The sequence below is a fragment of the Diabrotica virgifera genome, chromosome 6 (assembly GCF_917563875.1).
Source record: "Diabrotica virgifera virgifera chromosome 6, PGI_DIABVI_V3a".
NCBI lineage: Eukaryota > Metazoa > Arthropoda > Insecta > Coleoptera > Chrysomelidae > Diabrotica > Diabrotica virgifera.
Window position 1 is genome coordinate 147,308,481 of NC_065448.1, and position 7,661 is coordinate 147,316,141.

The window sequence follows — 7,661 nt, forward strand, 5'->3', positions numbered from 1 at the left end:
AGTTAGCCCACAAATGATGCATTGCGTTTCCACTCCTTCTTACAGGTCTCCATAGTTACTGGTTACTGGTTGACACTGACCACTGACACTATGGCGAATAGGCCATTCTAACATGCTGTCAATTTTAAATCATTCTGACAGCGGGGAGGCACACATAAAATGTATTTTTATTCAGCTGTGTCTAGGTACACGCTAACGTGTACGCAAATAAAAAAGTTAGGTACACGGGAAATGTCATCAAGTCAGTGACGTCAACTATTTAGCGTGTACTGTTAAGGCCGCGTCTCACCATCAAATAATTTGATCAAACAGTTTGAGCAAACTCCGGAAGTACGTCAAAGTGACGTCACAATTGCAGTTTTTTTGAAATTCTACAAATCTGTGCTCTCACTATCAGTCTAGTTTGATCAAATTTTTTGTATTGTGTTGTCTAACTTGTTTGTACTTTATTTAAAATTAAAATTTTTCATTATTATCCACAATGAACACTCAGGATGTGACGTCACTAACTGTCACTTTGTGTCACTAACTGTCAAGTTTGATCAAATTGTTTGATGGTGGGACGCGGCCTTTACTGGTGTTTTACATACACGCTAACTTGAGCCGCGTGTATGCTGTGGTAAGTTGGTAAGTATATACCGCGATTATCAGAGTGTTTAGAATTTGTTCAATCGCGTTATGTTTACACTTTAATATTGGTTAGTAAAGAGATTTATTTTTTATTTGTTTAGTGTTTATTTTTAAATTAATTATGGAGAGTGGACAAAGTATTTAGGTAGTTCTTTTAATGAGTTTAACAACATTTTAAAACAGTATGAAAAAGATAAGAGACTACTAAATTAATATAATAAATATTAATTACTATTAATAACTATTAAATTAAACCAAAGTGTTGTTGCTTAGTAAAAAATGTCTTGTAATAATTTATTCAATCTGAATAATTGTTGTATTTTGACACCGACATCCAATTTGGACGTCGAAACGTTAATCAAATAATTTTTTAGTTAAATTGTGGCTTACTTTCCATTTATAATATGTAGTTGATTATAATAATTAACTTATTAATACGTATAAAAATTATTTTTATATTTTGTACATGTCATGTCAACTAAATACGTTATTTATTTTGCTAACCTGAATATATACTTTTATAATATAAATATGCATTGGTTTATTACAATTAAGTCTGAAACATATGAATAGTTGTGCTTCCCTTCCCTTAATAACAAATATTTTTCTATCAAACAAACACTAAACATATCAAAATAGCGTGTACCAAAATATACAGTCACTGTGCACGCCAAATAATGACGTCACTGGCTTGATGAAGTTTAATTCGCGTGGCGTGTACCTAAAGTTGGATTTATAGTTTGATGTAAAGTTGGATTTATAGTTTGACGTAGAGTAGACGTAGACGCAACGGAGACGCACTGGAAAAGATCAACACCGAATTTTGTGTACTCGTGTTTATAAATGAATGCAAGCGCCTGACGGAACGTAAGAGAAACGTAACGTAACGGAAGAGATGACCAACTTTCATCTTTTACAGTGCGTTTCTTCCGTCTGGCCAATCATAAGACAGAATTTTGTTCAGTCACTCAAAGTGGACCCGCCCCGCCCCTCATCCCTTGCGTTGTGTAAAAAGTTGATTGTCAACATATTCGAATTTTGTTAATTATTTGTTAATACAATGGATGTTAAGGGGGTATTAGTACGCTATGGTCAAAATAGGTGGCCAATTTTTAAACTAACGTTTAACAGTTCTTTGAATAGATGGCATCACGTAGATATATTTTATTATTAAATTTAGTTCTCTGAACGACACCGCATTGATGCCATGTATTGCAACTTAGGCTCGGCACATCTCGATCTTAATCGTACTTTGCATTTACAGACGACAGTTGTTAATCCTTTCTTTACCTGCCTAGGGTAAATTCTCATTAATAGATACTAAACGTTCATTCATTTGGATATAGTTTATTATTTAATATTGTATTATACGGCAATTCGTAATTCTTTACCTGCTCAAAAGGATTTATTTCAAACTAAAGAAATTTGCAATTATTTGAAATACAAGTAAGTGCCTATCTAAATGACCAAAAAAGAATTATGCTAATTCTAAGAATGAAGATCGAGTATAAAATTAGTATTTTTAATAAATGTAAAATACGTAAGTCAATTGAAAAACAGACTCACTACAATAACTTTTTTCATATTGAATGTTTTTTCAACAGGGAAAGTTTTTTCCTCGGAAAATTTCACATTTTCATTTCATTTCTCATTTCAACATGCGAGGCAGAATAATAATTAGCCTAATGAACCACTTACTTAAAACATTTTTAAAAGTAATATACTGCAGAATACCTATATAAAAAATGCGAAGAACAAGTATCACGGACAAAGATTTGATTCCGCAATGCCTTGCCCTTAGGCACCCGAGAGGCTCTATTGACTGTCTAAGTGCTATATATTTGTTTTATCGACTACAAAAAGGCATTTGATAGAGTACAACATGATAAGCTGCACATACTCATAAATTATCTTGGAGGAAACTGGATTAGATGATAGATCTAAACAACATTAGATATGCCGACGACGCAGTAGTTTTTGCAGATAGCCTAGATGATTTGCAAAGAATAATGTCGCGCATATAAGACATAAGTAGTGAACATGGAATTTCAATACGAAAAAAAAAAGAAAGTAATCGTAGTCATTAAGAGCGAAATATATTACATACACGGCTTTTGGTTAACCAACAACCAATTGACAGAGTGGACAGCTACACATACCTTGGTACCTACATAAACAGTCAATGAGACCACTCTAGTGAAATAAAACAACGCATAGGAAAAGCGAGATCAGCGTTCATAATGATGAAGTCTCGTTTCAGAAGTCACATTTACCACTTGTTAACAAAATTTCTATTATCAGATCCTATGTATTTTCTAGATTATTATACTGAGTAGAAGCCTGGACTCTTTCCGAAACTTCTTTAAGAAAACTCAAGGCATTCAAGATGTGGTATATACAGTCGCATTTTAAGAATTTCGTGGATGGGTCGTGTGACTAATGTTGAGGTCTTACGTAGAATGGGCAAGGAATGCGAGATTATTAACACACATTATTATCAAAGAGCGCAAAGTAGAATATCTTGGCCATGTTATGAGGAATGAATAGAGATTGCCGCTACTCATTCTTCAGGGCAAGGTATTGGGAAGAGAGGACCAGGGAGAAGAAGAATATATCTGAGAAACTGGTTCAATACCTACATCGACAAACAGACTATTCCGAATAGCAACATGCAAAGTTAGGATAGCCATGCTGATCGCCAACATTCGGAACGAATAAGCACCGTGAGAAGAATATCTCATTTTAAATTCTTCTTCTTCTTCTTCATGTGCCTCGTCCGTTGCGGACATTGGCACGTTAGTCCAAACCATTGTCGTAAGTTTTGAAGTCATGAGTGTCTTCTTCTTCTGGGTCCACGTTTGCTCTCTATTTTACTCTGTATTGTCAGTGGCAGTATACGATATTTATCATGTCTCATAATATGATCGAGGTATTCAGGTTTCCGTTTCTATTGTGAAACAGATTTCTCATTTTTGTTTTCTCCTCAGCGCAATACCTCTACGTTGGTAATGTGAGTCGTCCAGGACATTTTGAGGATAAGTCGGTACACCCACATTTCGAATACCTCTAGCCTTTTCGATAATGTTTCCGTTATTGTCCAGGTCTCTGCTCCATACAACAAGACTGGAAATACATAGCATTTTAGCAGCCGTATTTTTAGTGGGACAGATATGTCGCAATGATTGAATATATTTCTCATGTTAAATGTAGCTCTGGCCTTTTCAATTCTACATCGTATTTCGGTTGTTTGATCCCATTTCTAGTTGACGACTGTTCCAAGGTATACATATACTTCTACGTGTTGAATTGGTTTTTTATTTTCAATTGTCTGGCAGGTTTTTGAGTTTTGCTCACCAGTGTCCATTTTTGTTTTATTTATGTTGATGGTTAAAATCTCTTTTTTCACTCGCTCTTTGTAGGTACCCGGGTATGACAGGCCTGTCGATACTGCTAGCAACCACAACTGTATCGTCTGCATATCGGTTTATCTAATTATTACTCCAGTAAATTTCAATATTTTTTTTCACTTACGGAAATATTTGACATAAATTAATCAATGATTATACAATATTGTTTTGTCTACAATTTTTTTATTAGGATAATGCCTCAACAAATACTAATGGCCATTGGCATGTGTAATGTGTGTAAAAATGTCGACGTCATCGTCTTTACAAAGAGACGCTAATTGTATCCGAACAATGCATTATTTTCGGCCCTATAAAAATTAAATTTGCCAGAAATTAAATTTGCAAGTGAATAAAACTGAAATTGTTTTTAGATCCGCCCCACATAACATACTAGAGCTTACTGATGTTATTTATGTATTATGTCAAAACTAGTATAATCCCCCAGTAAACACTTTGAGTCATTTTGAACCTCGTTTAACTTTCAACCATTCGTATAACGTCACGGTTTCAAGCATAAAAAATGTATATTTGTATTGTTAAGACACTGTGACGTTATATAATCATGATTGAAAGTGAAAGTCAAACAAGGTCCAAAATGCGTACTGGGAGGGGGTGGGGCCACTTTTCTAAACAAAACCGCGTGATTCATCGTATTTCCGTGGTTACAAAACTCGTTTTCAATTGTTTGTAGATTTTCTTAAAATCCGGCAAACGCGCATCTGTCTCCATTTAATACATCACTGCTGCCATCTACTAAATGACACGTGAACTCATCTTCTCATCTATTAAGTGACAGCGGAACTAATTTATCACTAGAAAAATGCCAACTTATTGCTGTAATTTCAACAAAATCCCCAGATTGCAGCTTTTAACTAAAATTTTTACTTTTAGGTACAGTTAATTTAAAAATTATGGCAGTATGGACAATGAAATTTTGTTTAAAATAAAGCTTTTTGCATAGTTAATCGTTTCTGGTAGTTATTTTCCACCCAAGTTCAAAAATTATTATGCAAAACGAATTTTTATAGCAAGTTACTAAGTAAGTTATGACATGGACTCCTTTAAGTACAGTTATAAAAAATATACTGCTTTCTTTGGAAATTTTAACTAGATACTATTAAAATAGAAAGTCTACAGTTCACGTACATACCCCTAAGTTGAAGATTGGTTTTGAAATAGTGACGGTAACTGTACCTAAAAACTATATAAATTTTAACATTGTGTCATACCACCTAAATAAAAATATATCATAGAGTCATTTCAATATTTCAGATAAATATGAGTTGTTTATTAGCCTAATTCGTGGTTATCCACACATATTATACGATAGCTAAATCCAATAAATATTTAAAGACCAGGAAATGAAACAAAATAGTTGGAAATCCCACGGCATGCGGCACCAAAGAGCATACTTTCGTTTATTTCCTAATCCATGTAACACACAAAACAGATAAATATTATAATAAATAATAGTATAAAGGCTGTATGACACTATACATTTTCTTGTATCATTTCTAATATCGTTTCTGATATGTCAAAAAAATGCATAGTGTCATACACAGATACAAGAAACGATATCAGAAACGATACAAGAATTTGTGTCAGGCACAGATTATTGTACAAGAACTGCGCCAATTTCTGCGCAAAGAGCAAAAACGTAAAACCTGCTGGTAAAACATCTAAAATGTCAAAATTACTTACTCATAATGGCGGCTGAAATGAAAATGGGATAATGTATTGATGAATTTATTTGTGTTTTTGTAGGTATTATTTATAAATCTTTTATTGATACTTAATATACCGTTTGGTATGGAGTACTGTTCTACTAATAACCATATATTTAGCTCCTAGTAAAGTTCAAACTATAAATTTAGGTTTCATGGTGCATAATTTTTTAATAGACGAAAATACAATAGTTCCTAATTTGGATCAAACTGAAGATAATTCTAATGCAAATATTTTAGCACAAATATCAAAACAAAATAAAAACACAAATAATCAACCTCAGTCAACGTAAAATTCTGGTTAACATTAAAATGTTAATTATATAAAAGTTTATAAATTTTATAAAATATTTAAAATCAGCTGTGTCTGTAGATGCAGTACTCAGTACTACCATAACGTGACACAGGGTTACAAACAAAATTTCGACCAATCACGTGCCGAATTTCATACAATTTTTGATACAAGAACTTGCATAGTGTCATACAGGGCACAAATGTACGTACAAGAAATGATATTCTCCTTTTCATGAACATTTTTCAGTGCGTCACAAATTATAGAAAAAAAGGTAAGTCCGTGATAATACACATTTATGACATTTATTCTAACGTGACAATTTTGTTAAATCTGACAGTTGTCAAATTTTATTTTCAATTTGGAATAAAACCAAATCAATTGTCTCTATTGCATTTATAAAATGGTATTTTCTTTCATTTGTATAGTCTTATAAATTGTACAGATTATATTGATAATATTATTATTTTATTTAATAAATAATTCTTTTTTGATTATGGCGCCATCTATCGACAACTAGAATAATCACCGAACTAGAATAATTACCAAAGTATTCAAAGACGTGCCTTTTTTTCTGTCACGTACAATTTAATGCGTTAGAGAGAAATCGAAAAACTGTGACGCACTGAAAGATGATCATGAGAAAAAGAATACAAGAAATTGTATACAAGAAACGATATCAGAAACGATATTAGAAATGATACAAGAAAATGCATAGTGTCATACAGCCTTAAGTATAAATAAATAAACACAAAGTTTGTTTACTGTTCGTATAATTTATAGGCTATGTTGTTGAATTTAAATTAAGTCATTGTTTACTCTTTCTACTCATGCGCAAAAATTCCGCTACGTCGATCTATAAATTGACATAATATTTTCTTCCGTCTCCAGTCCGTTTCTTACGTCTACGTCTACGCTACGTCAAACTATAAATCCAACTTAACGTAGACGTAGACGCAACGGAGACGTAAGAAACGGACTGGAGACGTAAGAAAATAAAATGTCAATTTATAATTAGGGATTCCAATGAACTGTCAGTGGTGGTCGGTGGATGGCTAAACTGACATGGCCATAGACACAGTTAAGGGGGGTGGTCATGGCGTATGTAATGTTTACATTGAATATTGACAAATTTGTAAAGAATATCCTGTTTGGTTTTGTTTTTTTGTTAATTGTGTAGCGAAATTTGTGAAATTGTGATAGCAAATTAAATATGAAGTGGTTTAAACATTCGATACGCCTATGGATGACAGTTTCGCCATCCAGCAGCCATATTATATCACGTGATTTGGAATGCCTAATTCGACGTAGCGGAATTTTGGCGCATGAGTAGAAACAATGACTTAATTCAACAACATAGCCTATAAATTATACGAACCGTAAACAAACTTTGTGTTTATTTATTTATACTAATATTTATACCCCCGAATTAACAGGCTAATAAACAACTTACATTTATCTGAAATCTTGAAACTACACTATGATATATTTTTATTAAATTAATAACTTAACATCCATTGTACTTAACAAATAATTAACAAAATTCGAATAGGTTGACCAACAATTTCTTACAAAAGGGATGAGGGGGCGTGTCATAAATAGTGTGAT